This window comes from Xenopus laevis, chromosome 6L (genome assembly GCF_017654675.1).
Source record: "Xenopus laevis strain J_2021 chromosome 6L, Xenopus_laevis_v10.1, whole genome shotgun sequence".
Lineage (NCBI taxonomy): Eukaryota > Metazoa > Chordata > Amphibia > Anura > Pipidae > Xenopus > Xenopus laevis.
The window spans coordinates 44,969,914-44,994,070 of NC_054381.1; the positions used below are offsets into that span (position 1 = coordinate 44,969,914).

A 24,157-nucleotide genomic window follows, 5' to 3' on the forward strand; every position below is an offset into this window, starting at 1 on the left:
AACTGGGTTCATATTCTGTAAAAAAAACAAAAAAAAAAAGAGCTTTTGGGACCATAAAAACAAAACCTGCATATGCAATAAAAGGTTCTCCCTTACTTTATTAAGTTTGAGCTTATGTATGGCACACATCTGTATAAAAGAGTACAGAAGAATAGTTTCAGTGTATTTAGTAGGTGAATGTCAGAGGTTTTTAAACTTTTTTAGCTTAAGACCTCCTCCTTTAAAAACAAAGTTGTATTCTCAGGACACACACACACAGGGGGTTATTTATCAAAGTCTGATTTTATCTCAACATTTTCTGCTACAAACTCCGGTAAAATCCGCTCTGGTTTTTTAAGCTTATTTATTATTACATTTTCCCGAAAATTTGCTTTGTGGGGGTGGGGAAAAAACAGATTTTCGTGATTTTTTCAGATTCTTTGTCCAGTTTTTAAGATTTTTTTTTCTTTTTCTTTTTCCCAGAAAACTTCGGGGTATTGCACAAAACCCAGTGCACATCAAAAAATCATTGGGACTTCTCCCATTGACTTATATGCAAACTCGACAGGTCTGAGATGCCGGATTTACTAATTCAGACTTTTCCATCCTCTGGGTTTAATAAATACCTAAAAATTCGTGACTTTTTAAAAGTCCATTTTTTATAAAAGAAGCAACAATTTTTCTGGATTTTTGCATTTGGAGTTTAGTAAATAACCCCCACAATGTGTAATATTAAATCTGGATATTCCTAGGATACACGCATGAAGTGTAATATTCAGGGCCGGATTTACAAACGGACCCACTGCTGTTCAACGCCCCTGTCCCCTCCCCTTTTTGTGCAAATTTTCATATCATCGGGACAGGAGCAATGGGGAAATTTAAAAAAACTATTGTATCTCCTGCACATTCCCAGTGTTTCTGAACCAATGTGGGTGTGGTTTGGCAGCATGCCGCCCCTAAAAATCCTGCCCCCCTAGGCCCAGGCCTTGGTGGCCTTTCCACAAATCCAGGCCTGGCAATATTAAAATTTCGACATTCCTGCAAAATCTGCCATAGACACAGTTTTAAGTCCCAAATATACTGCCTAGGGCAATGGCCAATATTTAGCCAGCAGTGACAAAGTTTTTCTTGTCATTTCACTTCTGTCTGTTTCATTTAATTCTTTATTCTCTTCTTCTCTCATCTTTGACTCCTGATTACTCAATTTTCTATCTCATATCTCCTCCCATTTTTTTCCTTGCAGTTTTTCTGATTCATGCATTTCCTCTAATGGACAGCAGAGGGGACTGTAGCGTTTCAGTTCTAACTTTTAAAAGATAACCACAATGGTAGCTTTGTATCCAAAGTTGTAATTATAGACGAAGGAGACCCTGTGTTTGCAGAGGGTCCAGCAGGGCTGAGTTGCAGAAGAAATGTGTAACTGAAAAGAGAAAGTGGAATCATGGGGCAGGGGTGGGAGAAATGGCTGAAAAGAGATGCTAAGGATGAAGAAATACAGTATAACAGGGAATAAGCCATGTCTGGATTCAGTCCTACTGAGACCAGAGTTTTGTTCAGTGTATGGAGCCTTAAAGGAGTTTTAATAATATCTAAAAATTATATATAAACATATCACTTGGATTAGTACATTATGAGACTTGGTTCAGGAGGTGCTGACTTATTAATATATCAGTTTCTTATTACATTACATTTTTGAGAGATTGACTGATTGGCTCACTGTACACATTAGTTCTAGAAAGAACCGAACCATAAACACAAGGGTGTAACTATAGAGGAAGCAGACCCTGCCGCTGCAGGGGGGCCCAGGAGCTATAGGGGCCCCATGAGGCCCTAATTCATACACAATTCTAATAAATATTGGTAAAACTGGTCAACCTCTAGACATTTTGGGAGCCTGAAAAATAACTTATTGTGGGGCCCAGTAATATGTAGTTACACCACTTGTGTGTGATGGTTTGGTTTTATCTCTTTCTGGATGGAAATGCAGTTTTGCAGGTGCCATATACAAAGCCCTGAGACTGTAAGACAAGAATACAAGTAGTTACAGAATTGTATTTATATTTCACATCTCCTTTTTGGCTCCTCTTCCTACCCATCCCATGCTCAAAGTGACAGCTGCAATTTCAAATCTTCTTTTTTTTTAATATTCAATTAGTTATATAACCCCACAGAGATCAGCAATATACAGGGCCGGAACTAGGGGTAGGCAGAGTAGGCAGCTGCCTAGGGCGCCATCACTGTGGTTGCACTTTTAAGTGGATTTTTTTTTTAGTTTTTTTCGGGGTTTTTTTTTGTCGTTTTGCTTATTTGACAATTTATTGAAGTAATCCTGGACGCGGGCGGAATGCATCCACCCCCCTCCCTCTCCTCCCTCACCTTCTTCCTCCCACCCCTTGCCGGCAAGTGAAAGCTCCTGCTGGCGCGACGAACGTACGTGCGTCAATGACGTCACCTCACTAACGCGGTAGAGTTGAGTTCAGCCTGAAGGAAGATTTATATTTTTCTATTACTGCGCCGCTTCCAGATGTGGGCCATATATTTTCTATTGCTGCTGAGCTGGGCATTGGCACAGGTAATAAATACTTGGGGGCAATATGATCACATTGATCTGAGTTATGTTTGGTTGCTGCTGGCACAGGTAAATAAGTTGGGGCAATAATTGTGATCTGATTTATTTTTGGCTGCTGCTGGCACAGGTAAAGATTGGGGCAATATGCTGACGTGTGCTGTATGCAATATGCTGTATGATGGAAGGCTGCTGGGCATGCTGGCAGAGGTACCATACAGGGGGGCAGTATGGAGGCTGCTGGCACAGGTACATTGAGGCAATATGATGGATCTGAATATCTGGGCCTCGGGTGGGGCAACATGTGTCTGTGCTGTGAATGAAGGGATGGGGGCTGATGTGCTGAGCTGATTAGGGTTATGTGTATGTTTATATTTAGATAAATGAGAAGTTTAATTTGTTGTGTTGTACACTTTCTTTATTTAAAAACCGACATGGTAAGGTGGGAAATGGTAATGCAGGACGGGGGGGGGGGGGGGGGGGCGCTGATTGAAGCTCCTGCCTAGGGTGCCAAACTACCTTGGCCCGGCCCTGGCCAAGTCCCAGAGGGATAAGCAAAGGTTAATACGAAAAGTCACATTATTTTAAGGATTTGGTTCGGCCAGGTACTTGGATTTGGCTGAATATGAATCATTCTGAAAAAGGCAGAATCCCCAAACAAATCCTGGAGTCGGGGAGCAAAACTAGCATGAAAAATGTTCTTGGGGTGCTAAATAAGTTCTGTGATTGGCCATTTGGTAGCCCCTATGTGGATTGTTAACATACATTAAGGCTCTGTTTGGCAGTGGACCTGGTTTTTATACAACCAAAACTTGTCTCCAATTCTGGAATACAAAAATAAGCAACTGCTTTGAGGCCACTGGGAGCAACATTCACGGGGTTGGAGAGCAACGTGTTGCTCATGAGCCACTGGTTGGGGATCACTGATCTAAGACAACAAAAGGTCCCAATGAAAAAAACATAATAAAGTCATACTTTCACAGTGTCCCTTATTATGTATCAGCATTCATTGTGTATGCATATAAGCATAGTCACATAATGACTGACAGTTTGGTTTGCAAATACTAATGAACCAGGACTTCTAGTACAATACCCTCTGGACAAATTATCATTATTAACATGTTTTTAGAGCACCAATATATTCTCCAATGTTGTGTAATAGAAAACTTAGAAAGGTGTATACAGGAAGCATTCAGTTGCGTACATTTCATCCTAGAAGTACATATAGTGATATAGTTGCATTACAATATAACAACTATTTCAGGCTGCATTATTGCTGCAGTTTGTAGTCCTTCTGATGTAATGATATAATTAAGCAATGTAAGCCCACCTCCTGTTTGTCTCCATCTTTATCCAATATCCCAAATGTAATAGTAGGTCAGTATAGTGTGACTGATGGATAGACCATAGTTTGGCAGCTACTAAACACATTAAACGTGGTTTAATAAAATATTCTGTATCAGATCTCATTTACCCATTGTCACTCCAGTTTCTCCGATATTCTTCTTCTTTTTGTGAGATACTTGCTACTCAGATTATTGAATCAGGGGAAACAGACTTTACAACAGATGTTGTGACTGAGGAAGATAAATTGATAAAAGGACAAGAGAATACAGAAGTGGCAAAAAAAAAAGTTGTAATAGAATTGGGAAATACATTTGAACATTAGCTCCTATTTTTAGGCTTTCTGACCCATGGCAGTAAAGCTTGACACTGGGTATTAATATAAATAGTATACAGGTCTCTAAAAACCAAGAACCTTACAGATTAGTGATATAAATAATTCCGAATCTTTTTTTTTATAAATTACAGTGCTAATCCTTAAATAACTATGTGGCATTTTGTCGGCAACCACTGGGTGGCATCAAACATTTATCTTTCTAACATTAAACAGAAATACATTTCAAGTGCTGTTTTTTTTACACCTATTTTCATATTTCAGTCTCTAATTCATATCGATGAATGGTTGCTAAGGTAATTTGGACCCTAGCAACCAGCTGAAAGTGCAAACTGGAGAGCTACTAGACATTAGCAAAAACCACAAATAATAAAAAATTTAAAACAGTTGCAAATTGTCTCAGAATATCACTCTGTACTTCATACTAACGGGCAGTTTTATCAAAGGTCAAGGTGAATTTTCTAATGAAAAAAATTTGACTTTCGAGATATTTTTGTGTACTTTGACTATGGAAAAGTCCAAATTAGATTCGAATTAGAAAAAAATTCGAATATCGAAATCTATCATATACTGTCTCTAGGGATGGGCCAATTTTTTTGCCGCGGAAATGACGCCCATTGACTTTTTATGGTGTCGTGCGCCAAAAAAAAGAAAACATGCAGCAAAAATATTTCGCCGCACGACAACATTTTTTAAACGCCCATAGACTTTAACGGCTGTCTGCGACATTTAGCTGGCAGAGAATTTTTGCCGAAACGAAACGGGTCAAATTCGCCAATCCCTAACTGTCTCTTTAAAAATTCAACTTCAACCATTTGCCATCTAAAACCTGCCGAATTGCTGTTTTAGCCTATGGGGGACCTCTTAGAACCAAAAGAAACTGTAATAAAAACGACATACCCTAATGGTCTAGATGCCTCATAGGGTTGCCACCTGTCTGTTTTTGAAGGGCTGCACGGGTCAAAACTGCCTGCCCAGTTTTCCAAATAAGGAAAACTGGGCAGGATTTCCTAAGATTGACGTATTGATCGACCAACCGCCACATCATAGCCCCGCCCCCCTGATGCAGTGACATGCCCCCCGATTTGCAACAACTGTGCATGCAGGAAATTGCCAGTCTCCCAGTCAACTTACCAAGGACACGGAAGATGGATGCGTGGAACTCCGCTGGCAGAATCTACGCCGAGGGGTAAGTATAAAGTATGGGGCATTTCCCCAGGGGGGGGCAGTTAGCATGGGGGGAGGAGGGAGGGAAGTCTACCTGGGGTGGGGGGTCCTCAGAGTTTTACAAATGGGTTGAATTCTCCTTTAATAGCTCCTCATTTTAATACCGCTATTTTTCTGACAACCAACTTGAAGAAAAACTCACCAGAATCTTTGTTTTTATTAAATTTATTTAAAATATATTTTTCTCATGTTTTAAAATTAATTGTAAACTTTACAATTCTAGAAAATGGAGAAAAAATTTTTTCTAATAAAATAAAGTATTCAAATTTTTAAAAAGATTAAATAAACACATTAATTCTTCATTTTTTAAATCAATATTTTCTTGAATGTGGAGATTTTGTTTTTCACTCTTTCAGGTGTTTTTGTGGATCCTCGGGGGACTGGGCTTCTCATTTGAACATCCAATCCCTGTAAGCTCCCTGTATATGAATAGGTATCACTGAGCCTAATAGCTGATCAGAGGGTAACAGTGTTATCATGTGCCTGCAGGTGACAGTTGTTGGTTCCTCAGGGGACTCTACATCAGTGGATCCTTCCCTCTTGCATATCCAGTCGCCTTTTAGGCTTTTGGGCCATTTTAGAGTCAGGTTCTGAATAGAAGTAAAAAGTAATGATGAGCCCTATACATTTATATATTTATTTATATATATATATAGCACAGAAATATCTGAGTTATTTTACTGACCTGAAATTCCATGGAATAAGTTGGCATATAGAGGAGAAGCCCAAACATTCCTGCCCACTCCAATGTTGCAAGTGCCGTTCTCTATTAAAAAAGGAAAAAAACAAAAACTTATTTTATTAGAATAATTATTAAGGGTTGGGTCGTATATGGGTTTTTATTTATGGCACAAGTGGGGTTCAGCCATACAAGATTGAGCAATAACAGGTCTGTGATGGGACATTTTTTCTTTTCCTAGGACAGTAGGAGTTCTATAACCATATAAGGGATCAGGCTGCTGCCAAGTGCTTTATACATATCATGGAACCCAAGGTGGCTCCTTATCAACCTCAGTACAATAGGGAGACATTATTTGTTATAATACACAAGTTTTACATAAAATGTAAATGGAAAATAACATACCAAATAGTGTGGATTGCAGCTCGTCAGTATGCTACAAGTCGTCAGTGATGTTGTAACTAAAAGATGGAAAAGTACATTGTTAATACACAGACAGGGAGCAAGACAATACTAGGATGGAATGCATAAATGTAAGAAATTCTCATTAAGGGGCAGATTTAACAAAAGTCAAGGTACATTTTTGAATGAAATAAATTCAAATTTCGAGCTATTTTTGTGTACGGAATGGTCCAAATTCGATTTGAATTTGAAAAAAAATCAAAAATCTGAATATCGAAATGTATTATGTACTGTCTCTTTAAAAATTTGACTTTGACCATTCACCATGTAAAACCTGCAGAGTTGTTGTTTTAGTTTTAGCCTATGGAGCACCTCTTAGAACCTATTAGTCAATTGGTGGACTTTGAAAAATGTAAGTTTTTTTTTGGAAAAAAATTTGATTCGAATTTGGCCGAATATGGACCTATTCAATTGAAAATGGACCTATTCGACCAAAAAAAACGTTTATTTAATTTCGGTTGATTTTTGAATTAGAATTTCAAAGCGTTTTCAATTCGAAATTCGACCCTTGATAAAAATGCCCCTAAATGTTGGTATATATTCCAAAATAACTGTGCATCAAGTTCTAGAACATATTTGGAGTGAATTGGTGGACTTTGAAAAATCAACGTTTGTTTAGGGGAAAAAACTTCGATTCGAATCTGAACGAATGCGCTATTCCTTCGGCCGAAAACGGACCTATTCGACAAAAAAAAAACCTTCGACTTGAGTTTTTTTCAATTCGAAATTTGACCCTTGATAAATATGCCCCTAAATGTTAACTCAAAGGTAAACAACCCCTTTTAATGCAATGGACTATGCCAAGTCTAGTGTAGCAAAAAATAGTATCATTTTAGGCATTAATCTGGGGTAAAATAAGTTATCATTATAAATATGGCCTTGAACTGTTCATAATGAATGATTTCAATGATGGCCACTGATGGCATTAAACCTCATGTAATGGGAACAAAGTACACCATTTACTTTACATTGATTTAATGCAATTTTTTGGCAAAATATATTTTACTCATCATTAAAAACATGCCTTGTTTTGCTACTGCAGTCATCATCCATTCAGATTTTATTGTGGCATCGCCTGTGAAGTCTTAAATTCATTATGGAGTATAAATACATACAGCAGAGTCCAAGAACTGTGGTTAGTTCATAATTTAGTATTAAATATTACCCTGTACAGTATCAAGCAGGGACCAAATCAATCTTTTTTAGCTTTGAATAAATAGCGAATCTTTCACAAAAGATTTAGCTGAATCCTAATCCTTTTACATATTCATATCTGTGAATTAAAATTGTTGTATTTAATTGTCCAGAAAGGCTTTAAAAAGGCTTAAAGGCTGAATCAGAATCCTACATAAAATGCTAGCATGCATTCAAACCATACACCAAATTTTAGATTTGGAAAAAGCAATTCATATTTAACTATTCCATTTAGAGTACAAGTACAGTCAGAAAGTAATTAGCAAATTGCAGCTCTCACAGTAGAGTAAAGAACAAAACAAGTGCATATGTAAAGCTTGGTCCAAACAAAAGGAAATGTCACTGCTAAAGGTTGTCTGACTTGCATGTTTTTTCCTCCACAGTCACAAGGGCTCAATCCTATTAAATATTGTTTAAAATATTTCCAAAGTGAAAACGGTGAAACAATTTACTAACATTGCAGGACCCTCTCCGGGGTGTGCTTAAGGGAATTCTGTCATGATTTTAATGATGTAGTTTTTATTTCTAGATTACACTGTTTACACTGCAATACTTCACTCTAAAATTAAAAATTTCATTCCTGAACCAATGAGTGTATTTTTTAGTTGTAATATTGGTGTGTAGGCAGCCATCTCAGATCATTTTGCCTGGTCATGTGCTTTTTTTTTTTTTTTAGAAAGAGCCAGCACTTTAGGATGGAACTTCTTTCTGGAAGGCTGTTGTTTTTCCTACTCAATGTCAAAAGTGTCAAAGTGGGACCTGGATTTTACTATTGGGTGTTGTACTTAGATCTATCAGGGAGTTGTTATATTGTGTTAGGGAGCTGCTAACTGGTTACCTTCCCATTGTTCTTTTGTTTGGCTGCTGGGGAGGAAAGGTAGGGGGTGATATCACTCCAACTTGCAGTACAGTAGTAAAGAGTGACTGAAGTTTATCAAAGCACAAGTCACATGACTGGGGGCAGCTGGGAAACTAACAATATGTTGAGCCCCGTGTCAGATTTCAAAATAAAATATAAAAAAAATCTGTTTGCACTTTTGAAAAATTGATTTAAGTGCAGAAGTCTGCTGGAGCAGCACTATTAACTGATGCTTTTGAGACATGACAGTATCCCTTTAAATAGTGCAGATCCTCAAATTCTGCCAAAACCTGTTGAATCAAGATTGCAAGAAGTAATTAAGACGAGACCTATAGAGTACTTTTTTTAACAAAAAATGTGTAATCTCATTTGTAAAATATCGTTTGAGTGCATCAGTGTGTTAGTTGTGTTTATATATGTAGACATAAACACGGTCCTTGGTGCAATTTTGCACACTACTCAATACATATGTTGTCATATTGTGAAATCAACAAATGAAAATAATGTTCTATAATTCTTTTCTAAGCCTCCTGGATCCCATGTCAGATATTTATACAGGGCAGTATAACAGCCTATTTTGTTTCAGTAAACCTCTGCGCATTCCACACTGGGCTTTTGTGTGCGGAGGTGTAACTACAGAGGAAGCAGACCCTGCGGCTATAGGAGCCCCATGTGGCCCTAATTAATATACAATTCTAATAAATATTTGTAAAACTGGTCAACTCCTAGACATTTTGGGGGCCTGAAAAATAATTTGCTGTGGGGCCCAGTAATATCTAGTTACGCCACTGCATAAACATGTCACTATCATTAGAAGACTTTTGTCCCATGATTCTAATTATGCAGTATGAATTCATTTAGTTCTGACAGATAACTGCTGCAATTGTGTGGTAATTCTAGACTATGGGGGAGATTTACTAAAAAGCGAAGTGACTTTTCACCAGCGTTGCCACCCGCAGAGACATTGGCAATTTACTAACAGGCGCAGGCACCAATTCGCTAGCAAACGTGACTGTCCCTAGTGGTCATTCACACTCTATGCCCAAGCAACTTTTCGATCTGGCGAACGAATACCTCCCAACATTTTGGAAGTAAAAAGAGGGACAAAAAATTTTTTCGCACGTAGAATAGCACATTTTTTAAGCACGCCCCTTTCTGTGGCCACACCCTCTAATTACCATGTTCATTTTACAAAATTTGACAGGTTATGGAAGTTTAAAAATATTTCTCCTTATCTAAACTGTTTTTTTTTTTTGTCTCAAAATTGTTACAAAGTATCTTATTTGCACCTGTTAGCTGTTCTGTGCTCTCTGCCAAAAGCCAATTAAATGAGAAACTTTGTTTCTTTTTCTGGCTGTTCAGTGCAGAGAAAATAGGGACTTTCCAGTACAAATGAGGGACTGCAGGATAAGCTGTCAAAAGAGGGACTGTCCCTCCGAAAAAGGGACAGTTAGGAGGTGCGCGACCAGACGCTACTCCGCAAATGAACTAAAATGCAGATTTTTGGGGAACCATTTTTTTTCCACAAAATTTCCTAAAATATGGAACATTAATTTTACAGTGGGCTCATGTGTAGGGCATTATATTAACTCTCGTGCCTTTATTAAGGTTCCCTGGACATGTGTAATATAAACCGGTAACTTAAACCATTTGCAGCAACATTTATAATAAAGACCTCCATACAACTTTAAATTACCCTCCATATGCAAATTGACCTGAGCGCAAGATCACTAGCAAATTTTCGCTAGGCAGAAATGAATGCTAGCGCATCTTCACTTTGAAATGCTCACACTGCCAAAGTAACGCTAGCGGAAAGTTGGCAGCATTCGGCGCCCAGGATGAAATGCTGCATATTAGTGAATTGGCATAGTCTGATCACATTTGCGCCAAAGTGTTGCAATGGGTGTGAAACTGATGCTGGCGAAAATTCGCCGGTTATTGAATTTTCCCATATGACAGTATAGGAAGTTATATGACAGTTTTTGGTATATTCTACTAATATTATTAGTAAAGTAAAATTCTAGCCTCAGGGTACGTCTGGTTGCTGGGGCCTGTCCCTAGACAGAATTCAATGACAAATAGATAAAAAAAAAACACAACAAGGGGTAAATTGGTAATTGTCTCAAAATATCTGTCTATATAAAGGTTATTTTAAGATAAACCACCCTTTTTGGAAAAGCCTTCCAGATATAACATAATAATAAGAATAAGATGGGGTGTTGTTTATAAACATAGGTGCAGTTGCCAGTAGCATCCATTGCTGATTGGCCAGTAGCAAATAATTGCTCTTTGGTTGCTATTAGAAACTGCACTAGTGCAGTGTAGCACATACTGTATGTTTGTAAATAAGCTTTTTTGTGTGAAATAACCCCACCAACACGTACGTTTCTAAACATAAGAAAAAGGCAGCCATTGCTATGCTGTGTTCTGAGAGACATCAGGGGCTCTTCTCTACTCTTCACTATTACTAGAAATAGAGGTGTCAGTTGTTTTATTTGCTACTCACACAGACCATGGCTCTTCCACAGAAGCATATTCCATATCTGTCAATCCATTAGGTACCATATCATCTGCTAATAAGAAAGAAGAGTTACATAGGGGCACGAGGATTAGAGGGCACCTGTACACAAGAGCTTACAATCAAGGTATAGACAGCAATTGACACATAAGGTAATTAGTTTTTCTAGGATTATGGCTTTTAGTAATTCAGGGTGCATACATAGGCATATGTGGGTCTTTACGCAGCGTTTAGAGGGGAGGGAACTGGTTGTGATAGGGAAGGCAGGCTGAAGCCTAAGAGAAGTCTTGCAGTTGAGAATAAGGTAATGAGAGGGGAAGGTCAGAAGTGGAGAGTACAGATCATGAAGGAGTGTATTTTGAGATCAGAGTTGATCTTCTTCAGCTGTTCCTGCAACATAACATAACAAATGCCAATCGAATGCGTCGCAGGATCCAGTGGTTATAATGCTACACACATTCTGTTAAAGGGGATCTAAACCCAGCCAAAAAGCTCACCTAATGCACTGCCTAGTTGTTTATAGAGGTAGGATATAATATTATAATATGATTTGTAGTCCTGCGTACCTTCATGTTGCAGAAGGCCTTAATTATAAAATGCCAAAATAATAAAAAGAGTCAAATGTTTGAGATCCATCCTTATTTGCTGGAGACTCTCAGAAGCTTTATTAATAGGACCCAAAGCATTTTCTTTGAAAAATTGTTGCATGACCCAGGTATGGGACCTGTGGTTTTTCCAGATAAGGGATATTTCTGTAATTTAAACCACCAAGTTATTTAAACATTAAATCAACTAGGGATGCAGGAATCCCTAATTTTGGTATTTGCCCAAAACCTACATTTTTCACGAAGGAGGGGGAAAAGAAATTTCAGTCCCCTTAATCATGTGACCAGTCATGTGAGTTTCTTTCTCAATAATTTTTATTGGCATTTATGTTAAACCACAATAAATCCAACATAAACAATACATGCTCGAGAGATATTATTACATACAGTAAATGTGTTTCAATAATGTGTTTGTGTGAAGTAGCGATTGTAAGTTGTGTTTTTAAAAGTTCAGATTCCATCAGGCTACTTTCAATACAATGCATACTACTGTTTTGTTATTACAGAGAAAAGGGAATTTATTTTTTAAATTTTTAATTATTTGATTCAAATTGAATCTATGGCAAATGACCTTCCCGCAATTCAGAGCTTTTTGGATAAAGGGTTTCCGGATAAGATATCCCGTACCACAAAGCAACAAGCTACAGCTTCTGTATCCATAGAAAGCTGTTTGAGTGAGTCTCTGGGTTACCCAGACCAGTGATTATTCATTATCATGGACTTTATGTATCCCTTTTAATTGTACCAACTCTTCATTCTTTTTATTGTCCACACTCAATAGAGGACAACTACTTTTATGGACTAGAACTGATAAGCATAAATATATAATTCAAGTATAGTCCAGTCTGTAGGAATCAAGTACACACTGCATCTATATAGGGTGTGGGGAGGGAAAAGGATCCACCCCCCATGTTAAAATTACTAGGGATTCACCAAATGCAGGATTTGGCTTGAGATTAGGTCAAATCCTAAAGCTTTTTTCAGGATTCAGCTGTACAGAATCCAAGCCATACGGGCATCTGAACCATTAGGGTAGAACTACACAAGCGTTTTACCTGCAATAGCATCCGTTCCAACGCGCTGAGATGAAACGCAGGCGTCACGTCGGATGCGCTGAGTCTAAGGCAAGTAATGGGAATGTCGGACGTTGTCGCTGCATGCGTCTGACCTGAGAGGGTTCAAGACATGACCATAGGTCCAATTATACAAAAAACAAAGTGAGAGTTTGATATACAATAATATTGAATCAACTCATTTTAGTTGCATAGGCATTACAGTAAACATAGGCATTACAGTAAACCTCATATAATAACTTTTAGTATGTTATAGTTATAGTTTTCAGTTGATCTTCATTAATCATTTTTTTATATTTGTTTTTAATTATTGTCCTCTTCTTTTGACTTTGTCCAGCTTTCAAATGGGGGTCACTGACCCCATTTAAAAACAAATGCTCTGTAACGCTACACATTTATTATTATTATTATTGCTGCTTTTTATAACTCATCTTTCTATTCAGGCGCTCTCCTATTCATATTCCAGTCTCTTATTCATATCAGTGTATGATTGCTAGGATAATTTGGAGAGCTGCTGAATAAAAAGCTAAATAAGTCAAAAACCACAAGTAAATGATAAAAAATGAAAACTGATTGCATATTGTCTTTGAATTACATTCTGTACATCATACAAAAAGTTAACTCAATGCGAACAACCCCTTTAATATGGAAATTCAGGTTCAGATTTAATTTGTCATTTGGCCAAGTCTTTCTAGAATTCGGTACAGGTATTTGGACCAATCCAAAATAATAGATTTGGCGTTCTGTTGTTGAACCTCAACTCCCACCATCATTCCAGTCTGCCCTGATATCATAAAGCAGGTGAAAGGGCTTTTGCATTATCTTTTGCACACAGTTACTTTACTATTCTGTTTACCCTAATGGCAGAAATGTATGTTTATTAAAATATCCCATTGCCCCACTGCCCTAGACATGCCATTTGTGTTCCATACCGATGCCCCTAAAATAAAAGTGTGAAATATCCAAGGCTGAACTCTACATACAGAGCTCAGCATTTAACTTACACAACACAATTCCATCCCCCTGTGAGCCACTTCCTTAAGAGAAATCTTACAATGAATTACTACCTTATTTATACCTCCTGTCATTCCTAAGTGACACAATCCCCAAGATCAGGAAATCTAGCTGGCACATGATGCCGGGGAAAAGTTGATGTCAGGTTTAGCCGGGTGTTGTATACTTAAGCTCACTTGTCGGATATTAGGTTACACCAGAGGGCCAGGAAGTGTGCTGCGGGAAAGGCACTGCAGATTTCTACAGGACCATGAACTGCTTCTCAGTTGCAGGAAGGAGCCCGAGGACCAGCTGTTGAGCAAAACCAAGTGGAAAACTATGACCTATAGGAAAGTATGAATGGCATGTCTGCCCTAGGAAGACTACAGACAGTCTGATAGTATTAACACCAGGCAACAGATGCTAAATTAGTGGGAATAATTTAGGTTGAAATTCACACTCATAGATGCATTCCCATTAAGATGACAGATCAATATGATATAAATAACACATTCTTTTGTTGTTTTAAAACTGTAATGCTGTGAACAGTAACCTGTTGTCTGAAGGGTATTTATATTGCTTTGTCTAAAGACTCGCTGCCTGCTGCATTTGCCAGTTGCTTTGAGGACCTGGAATAAAACCCCAAATAGGCTGTATTTATGTATATACTGGTATGGGATCCGTTATCCGGAAACTCATTATCCAGAAAGTTCCGAATTACGAAAAAGGCCGTCTCTCGTAAACCCTATTTTATTCAAATAATCCAAAGTTTTAACAATGATTTCCTTTTTCTCTATAATAAAACAGTAGCTTGTACCTAATCCAAACTTAAATATAATTAATCCTTATGGGAAGCAAAACCAGCCTAGTGAGTTAATGTTTAAATTATTTTCTAGTAGACTTAAGGTATGAAGATACAAATTACAGAAAGATCTGTTATCCAGAAAACCACAGGTCACGAGCATTTTAGATAATAGGTCCAATACCTGTGTATAATGTATAATATATATATCTATATATATACATACATACATACATACATACATACATACAATGTGTAAAGTGATGGCACTCATAGGATAGGATTTGAGAAAAAAAGGTTTATTCATCCAACGTTTCGGTCCCACACAAACCTGTGTGGGACCGAAACGTTGGATGAATAAACATTTTTTCTTTTTTTAACACTTTTTGACTGTTATTACTCAAATCCTGTGAGTGCTATCACTATGCACATTGTATCTACCTCTTATGCGTGAGCACCCATGTCTCGATTAATTTTAGGGTGTGCGGCTCATACACACTGTCCTCTCTCTGTCTCTATATATTTGTGGAATGTAAAATATATTTTATAATTCACCAAGTAGTTCTGTGACCGCCAATATTTTATAGTAGCGAATACATTTTTTGTATATACAGTGATTAAAGTACCCCCTTTTGTAAAATATAAGGATATTATAAGTTACCAATTAGTTCCATGACTATATAAAAAAAAATGAGGCCGAAGGCCATGGAACAGGTCATGGAACTCCTGGGTAATTGCTCAAAAATGCCTCCTTCTGCATGTGTTTTACAATTGAAACAAAAGTGAAGGGAAATTAAATTTCAGGTGCTTCATCTTCCATGAGCAAACTGTGTTTTTACAGTGAAAATTCACCAAAATGACAATTAGCAGGGACATTGCGAAAAAGACAAACCACGAGTGAAAAAGATCAGCGCTAGAGGAAATTGTTAATTCGCAAATTTATCAAAGTGTGAACTTTTCAATGCATTACCCTTGCTAGCCAGGTTCTGCCTTGCGAATTTGATAAGATGAAGCTACATCCTCAACATTAAGTCAGTGACATCATAGCCTGTATTCGAAAAAGTATATATATATAGAGGAATAAACGTCCCAGCCCGTGGGGGCTTGTTTTCTTGTGAAAGCCCTGTGAGTGCAGTCTTTTTTTCATTTTCATTCAGCACCAAGGCAATTACCTACCTTATTGTGGAGTGCACCAGTGTGGATCTATATATATATATTTTTTTCATATTAATGTGGGACTATGTTTACAAGTTGTAACCCTCTTTTGTCTTTATTTTGCTTCCTTGGACATTTTTAATAAGTAGCCACATACACATGACTTTTATGTACCCACCCTATTTAAACTCACTTAAGCATAAGTATGTTAAGTTTCATTAGGAAGAAAGTAACGCTAGAGAAAAGAAACTTTCTCGCTGACTAATTATCTCTGGTGACAGCATTCATTTGCCGAGACAAAATTTCACATTTTGATAAAAAAAAAAAAATCCCTTTTTTGCAGCTAGTTGCAGTTAGGCAATGGATAAGCAGAGGGAGCTCTATTGCGGAGTGACAAATGTGGTTTGTACGCGAGGTTATAAAAACAGCTTTGTAAATGGAAAGAATAAGCTTCCCTGTGGAAGAGATTTGCTGATTTGATTGTAAAAATAGCACATAGGAAATGCAATAAACCAAAACCAGGCGTATCACATAGCTAAATATACTGTACCAGGAATACAACTTTAAATCCCCTGTTCCAGGAACAAGGAGGGATAGCAATATCAAAAAACATATGTTGGTCTTGTGCCTGGGATTTACAGATATGTAGCTTGCTTCTATGAACATAAAAGGTTGTTGGAGAGAGCAGATTTTATGCTTCCAGACATGTTGTAGCCAGTAATTTTATCATCATTGTATCATTTATGGCTCCTGCTATGCTCTGAGTGAAACACCTGCTGAGCAAAATGAGGGCTAAAAATGTTTTTTTCCAGACAGCTGGCATTTTCAAATTGACTGCCAGGAAATTTTCCAGGAGGAACAAAGTCACTAACAATCAAGCCAATGCAATACTGATTTCCCGGTCTCAGACTGTATTTAAAAAGTGTATGTTAAGGTAATTCTAGGTCAGAGAGATGGTTCATATGAAATTATGATTATTAACATGTATTTATAAAGCATCAAACAATTACCCGCAGTCCGGCACTGACCAATTCACCAAGCGGAGTCGCTACTTTGCTTTTTCTGATGCGGCTTTATTAAACACACAGTGTGGTTACATTGGCAGTGGGTATGCTGTGAAACCAACGCGTTTTGTGCCCAAGTATCTCGGCACTTCCTCAGAGAGCTCAGAGTTTCACAGCATACCCACTGCCAATGTAACCACACTGTGTGTTTAATAAAGCCGCATCAGAAAAAGCAAAGTAGTGATGGTGGCATCAGGCTGACTTTCTAGTTGGGAAAGTTTGGTACAATTATCATGCTCCATTATGAGTGCTGAGGGGGTGGGAGGCATAAGTGAAATCATCCTGGTTCTTCTCTTCATGCACAAGGGAGTAATTGCAGGTGGTGGGACTTGTCCTCAAGCTACTCATCACCCTGCTTACTTGAGGCAGGTGGCAAATTTTACTTTAGCTGTTTGGGACACAACAGACCCCCTGACCCACAGCCAATAGTAGTTACGTCACTGTCTGTGTGCCTTATAGCATTGCTATAATATGGCAGGCTCTGGGCTTTATGTGCCAGCCTACTGGGACTGGGCCTGTAGTGTCACACTGCTTATCCAAACTGATCTGTTTCGACCCACTCCCTGCATTTTCAGCACAATCAGAGGTCCATATGTCAGTGAAAGACTGTCTTAATTCTTCATATAGGCACCAGTACATCACCAGTATACTATTTCCCTTATAGTATATCTCTAACAAATTACATAGACATCAGCAGGTTAACTGTGTAACTAGAACTGCACAGCACATGAAGGGTTAACAATAACCTTGGTGCAGGACACATTCCCAGCAAAGAGAGAGTGATTAATTTAAGGCAGGAGTGCATTTCACTAACAGTGTTTGGACAGATTATTTGTCCTTCCCATATTGGCCAGTGATCCTTCTCCTGCTCGCAAGAATTGCAAATGCAATCACAAGGCAGCAAGCTTGCATCTGCTGGGGCCTATTAGGGGCTGGATGTGTGCCAGCCATCAATACATAAATGAAAAGAGGAGGAGGGCTCGGGAGAGTATTATGTGCAGCAGAGTAATTGCAAATATTTCTTAGGCAGAACTATGAGCAAACTAAGGTCAGTGGATTCTCCCTGCACGTTGGGTACATTTCTTTGGATATTCTCCCTCTTCCCTAATGGATCCTGCAGCTATTTCATTTTTAGGAGGTTGGCAATGTTTGTTCCATTTACTTGAGATCTGCTTATCTTCATCTTCTTTCTGTGCCAGTAGTGCCATAAAGTAGCCACAGATCAGAAGAGTCAATAAGCCATAAGTCATTATCTTAATTGAATGGATCTGTGGGGAACTGCACAATCACTTTATATAATGACTCTTGGGAAATGCTGTCACTAGCTCCACTTCTTCACTCAGACAAAAACCAGCCTGCCTTGCACTGTGGTACCTGCAATGTCTCTGGAATAACAGAACATCCAGGTTAAATAGACATTGATACCAGAAATTCAACTTTTTTTTTTACATCTATCATAACATTGTCTTTGCGTGTATGTATAATTTTGCCATAAAAGTACTTGCCAAATGCTTTTACATTCCCTATCTTATCCCCCATGTTCCTCTATGCGCAGCATAGAAAAAACTGTCAACCTGACCTACAGGCAACTTTTAATGTACTTTCATATTTGGGAGAGTAGTCTGTATCACTTTAAGGCAGATGAAACGCCCAGGACTTTACAGGCTCATTCATGTTTGGTGATGGAGTATATATCATAAATAAAGTAACCTCTCGTAAAATATTAAATTACCATATAAAAGTGCAAGGCAGAAGACATTGTTTTTATACACAATATGAAACTCTTAGGTGACTTCAATTATCCTCATATTTTGCAACAGGGGGTACTTTACTTTATTTATTATAATACACAAGTGAGTCATGTGATAGAAATAACATCACTAAGCTCCGATTATAACTGATGTGACATCACTAAGAACCATTTATATAGTGAATAAAGTACCCCCTCTAGTAAAATATAAGGATATTATAAGTTACCGAGGAGGGGGTACTTTATTATAATACACAAGTTTTAGTGACTCATGTGACAGAAATGACATCAGAACTCACAGTTTATAACTGATGACACCAGAACTCACCGTTTATAAGGATATAATTTACAAGATATTCATGGCTTTTGTGTATTTTAAGGATATACAGTAATACACAAAAGCCATGAATATCTTGTAAATTATATCCTTATAAACGGTGAGTTCTGATGTCATTTCTGTCACATGACTCGCTGAAATTTGTGTATTATAATAAATAAAGTACCCCCAGTTGCAAAAGATGAGGATATTAGAAGTTACCTCAGAGTTTCAGGACCTTTATAAAAACACTCGGCCTTCGGCCTCGTGGTTTTATATGGTCATGAGACTCCTCGGTAACTTATAATATCCTTATATTTTACAAGAGGGGGTACTTTATTTACTATATAATTTACAGGATATGCATGGCTCTGAATATCTTGTAAATTATATCCTTACAAATGGTGACTAGTGATGTCATCAGTTATAAGTAGGGTTGCCACCTTTTCTGGAAAAAAATACCGGCCTTCCTATATATTTATCTTTTTTCCCTATTAATAACATTGGGATCAACCATCAGTTTTACCGGCCAGGCCTGTAAAAAAAGTGGCCAGGTGGTGAGTAGTGATGTCATTTTGTCAAGACTCACTAAAACTTGTGTATTATAATAAATAAAGTAGCCCTTGTTCGAAAATATATTAGAAGTAACCTCTGAGTTCCATGACCTGTATAAAGGTCATGGAACCCCTCTGTGACTTATAATACCCTTATTTTTTACAATAGGGGCTACTTTATTCACTATCTAAAGTTCAGCTACACTCCCATGCTTCCTCTGAAAGCCCAAGTTCCCGAAAAACATTAGGAAGAGAACCCCTTTCATGTGGATTACTAAAATTGCCCACTGGGCCCTCTATACTGGCTTCTGACAGTCATGAAAGTGTTTTACAAATTAACCATTTATCCAAGCATTATTGCTTTTATTATTGTAAGAATATTTTTGACACCTACAACTCCCAAATTATTCCTCTCTGGAAATTCTGATTGGGGGGAAACAACAAAGTGCGTAACGGTGCGCAATTGAGGACGCACCTGCATAATCAAGGACGCGCGTGCGTAATTATACGCAAAAAAATAACATAAGAAAATATTCGTACGATAAGATCTTTGCGTCTATGGCCAGCTTAAGGCTACACATTTACTGTTATTGCTACTTTTATTACTTACCTTTCTATTCAGACCCTCTCCTATTCATATTCCAGTCTCTTATTTAACCCTTTAAGTGCCAGCAGAATTTCACATTTTGGTTACGCGAAATGCCAGCCGTTTTTGAAACATTTTGTGCTCTCTCACTTTAGGGGCATTTTCTGAGGGGAAACCTATAGTTTACCTAGGAAAACTATACATTGTTTTTTTCGGTAGAAACTGAGCTTTCTAAATCTGCCTGAGTTTTCATGTATTTCCACCTGTGCAAAAAAATTTATAGTGCTAAATACCAAAAAAAAAAGAAAAATTACCATTTTTCATCGTATATCAATTTATACCAGAAAAATATTTCATTTTAGGGATGAAAATCCAACTGATTTGGAAAGCCTTATGTCTCTCGAACGTGCCAATACCAGATATGTATAGTTTTAGGGAGATTTAGGATTTCTGTACAGCAAAAACTCCCGGCAGTATATTACCGAATTTTGAAAGCACTAAGGCAGAAAACGGCATGCTTTAGATTCCAAGGCAAAAAATCCTGAAACCGTAGGTTTACCCCAGAAAACCATACATTTTTGAAAAGTACACATTCTGCCGATTACAAAATGGGTAACTATGTCTCTCTACTCCCAACTACCAAACATAAAAGCTTGTCTGAACATAGCGGTTTTTCAAAAAAAAAATTCAAAATTCTGAAAAATCATTTCAAAGGTTTTATTTTGCTGCTCCGCATATCCCAAACTATATTAGGTACCAAGAAAAAGCACCTGAAATATGATTGCCAGGGGTCCACTGAACAGTTTGATACCCATTATGCATAGGTTTACCAAAGTATCTGGCATTTAGAGACACCAATATGAAGTTAGCACATCCAAATTGATCAGGACTTTACTTCAGCTACTGAGAAATCAACACATTGACTGCATTTTTTGTGGGGTAAAAACACAGAAATATATGTTTACCCCCCAAACCCATATATTTTTGGAAAGTACACATTCTACTGAATCTAAAATGGGTACCCATGCCTTTCTGCTCCAAACTACTGAGTCGCAAGGCTTTCCCAAAATTGTCGGTTTTGGTGAAATATCTGAAAATTGCCTCAAACCTTCAACTTCCCAGCACCATATCGCCCATGTATCATTACGTACTAAGAAAAAGCACCCTAAATATGATTGCCAGGGTTCCTCTGAACATTTTGGTGGTCATTGTTCATAAGTTTACCAAAGTATCTGGCATTTAGAGGCCCCAAAATGAAGTTAGCGCATACAAACAGTCCCGTGGGTAACTTCAGCTAATGAAAGATCAACACATTGACTGCATTTTTGTGGGGTAAAAACACAGAAATATATGTTTACCCCCCAAAACCCATATATTTTTGGAAAGTACACATTCTACCGAATCTAAAATGGGTACCCATGCCTTTCTGCTCCAAACTACTGAGTCGCAAGGCTTTCCCAAAGTTGTCGGTTTTGGTGAAATATCTGAAAATTGCCTCAAAGCTTCAACTTCCCAGCACCATATCACCCATGTATCGTTACGCACCAAGAAAAAGCACCCTAAATATGATTGCCAGGGTTCCTCCAAACAATTTGGTGGCCATTGTTCATAGGTTTACCAAAGTATCTGGCATTTAGAGGCCTCAAAATGAAGTTAGCGCATACAAATAGTCCTGTGGGTAACTTCATCTAATGAAAAATCAACACATTGACTGCATTTTTGTGGGGTAAAAACACAGAAATATATGTTTACCCCCCAAAACCCATATATTTTGGAAAGTACACATTCTACTGAATCTAAAATGGGTACCCATGCCTTTCTGCTCCAAACTACTGAGTCGCAAGGCTTTCCCAAAGTTGTCGGTTTTGGTGAAATATCTGAAAATTGCCTCAAAGCTTCAACTTCCCAGCACCATATCATCCATGTGTCATTACGTACTAAGAAAAAGCACCCTAAATATGATTGCCAGGGTTCCTCTGAACATTTTGGTGGCCATTGTTCATAAGTTTACCAAAGTATCTGGCATTTAGAGGCCCCAAAATGAAGTTAGCGCATACAAACAGTCCCGTGGGTAACTTCAGCTAATGAAAAATCAACACATTGACTGCATTTTTGTGGGGTAAAAACACAGAAATATATGTTTACCCCCCAAAACCCATATATTTTTGGAAAGTACACATTCTACAGAATCTAAAATGGGTACCCATGCCTTTCTGCTCCAAACTACTGAGTCGCAAGGCTTTCCCACAATTGTCGGTTTGGGTGAAATATCTGAAAATTGCCTCAAAGCTTCAACTTCTCAGCACCATATCACCCATGTATCGTTATGCACCAAGAAAAAGCACCCTAAATATGATTGCCAGGGTTCCTCCGAACAGTTTGGTGGCCATTGTTCATAGGTTTACCAAAGTATCTGGCATTTAGAGGCCCCAAAATGAAGTTAGTGCATACAAATAGTCCTGTGGGTAACTTCAGCTAATGAAAGATCAACACATTGACTGCATTTTTGTGGGGTAAAAACACAGAAATATATGTTTACCCCCCAAACCCATACATTTTTGGAAAGTACACATTCTACAGAATCTAAAATGGGTACCCATGCCTTATTGCTCCAAACTACTGAGTCGCCAGGCTTTCCCAAAGTTGTCGGTTTTGGTGAAATATCTGAAAATTGCCTCAAAGCTTCAACTTCCCAGCACCATATCACCCATGTGTCATTACGTACTAAGAAAAAGAACCCTAAATATGATTGCCAGGGTTCCTCTGAACATTTTGGTGGCCATTGTTCATAAGTTTACCAAAGTATCTGGCATTTAGAGGCCCCAAAATGAAGTTAGCGCATACAAACAGTCCCGTGGGTAACCAGCTAATGAAAAATCAACACATTGACTGCATTTTTGTGGGGTAAAAACACAGAAATATATGTTTACCCCCCAAAACCCATATATTTTTGGAAAGTACACATTCTACAGAATCTAAAATGGGTACCCATGCCTTTCTGCTCCAAACTACTGAGTCGCAAGGCTTTCCCACAATTGTCGGTTTTGGTGAAATATCTGAAAATTGCCTCAAAGCTTCAACTTCTCAGCACCATATCACCCATGTATCGTTATGCACCAAGAAAAAGCACCCTAAATATGATTGCCAGGGTTCCCCCGAACAGTTTGGTGGCCATTGTTCATAGGTTTACCAAAGTATCTGGCATTTAGAGGCCCCAAAATGAAGTTAGCGCATACAAATAGTCCTGTGGGTAACTTCAGCTAATGAAAGATCAACACATTGACTGCGTTTTTGTGGGGTAAAAACACAGAAATATATGTTTACCCCCCAAACCCATACATTTTTGGAAAGTACACATTCTACAGAATCTAAAATGGGTACCCATGCCTTATTGCTCCAAACTACCGAGTCGCAAGGCTTTCCCAAAGTTGCCGGTTTTGGTGAAATATCTGAAAATTGCCTCAAAGCTTCAACTTCCCAGCACCATATCACCCATGTGTCATTACGTACTAAGAAAAAGCACCCTAAATATGATTGCCAGGGTTCCTCTGAACATTTTGGTGGCCATTGTTCATAAGTTTACCAAAGTATCTGCCATTTAGAGGCCCCAAAATGAAGTTAGCACATACAAATTCTGCTGTGGGTAACTTCAGCTAATGAAAAATCAACACATTGACTGCATTTTTGCGGGGTAAAAACACAGAAATATATGTTTACCCCCCAAACCCATATATTTTTGGAAAGTACACATTCTACGGAATCTAAAATGGGTACCCATGCCTTTATGCTCCAAACTACTGAGTCGCAAGGCTTTGCCAAATTTGGCGGTTTTGGTGAAATATCTGGAAATTGCCTCAAAGCTTCAACTTTCCAGCATCGTATTGTCCATGTATCATTACCAGCATAAAGCATCCTAAATATAAACATAGGGGTCTACTAAACAGTTTGATGCCCAATATGCATAGATATACCAAACTATGTGGCGCACAGAGACCCCCAAATGACAATATGTATAGACATTTTCACGGCTGACGCGCTGGCTGCTGCAATATAACCACTCGGTGTGTGTATTATGCGACATTAGACCACCTAACAGT

General features: G+C 38.1%; 2 long non-coding RNA genes across 2 annotated transcripts in view; one reads left to right on the top strand and one right to left on the bottom strand.

Moving 5' to 3' along the window:
- The window catches only part of LOC121394580, a 45,185-nt gene that overhangs the window by 3,983 nt on the left and 17,045 nt on the right, over nucleotides 1–24,157 (top strand). The gene's annotated exons all lie outside the window — the stretch shown is intronic.
- LOC121394579 lies at nucleotides 5,757–6,669 on the bottom strand. The gene is made up of 3 exons (XR_005961793.1): nucleotides 6,535–6,669; nucleotides 6,136–6,216; nucleotides 5,757–6,040 (listed from the first exon to the last, which is right to left on the bottom strand). It is a non-coding gene; the product is annotated as an uncharacterized LOC121394579 (long non-coding RNA).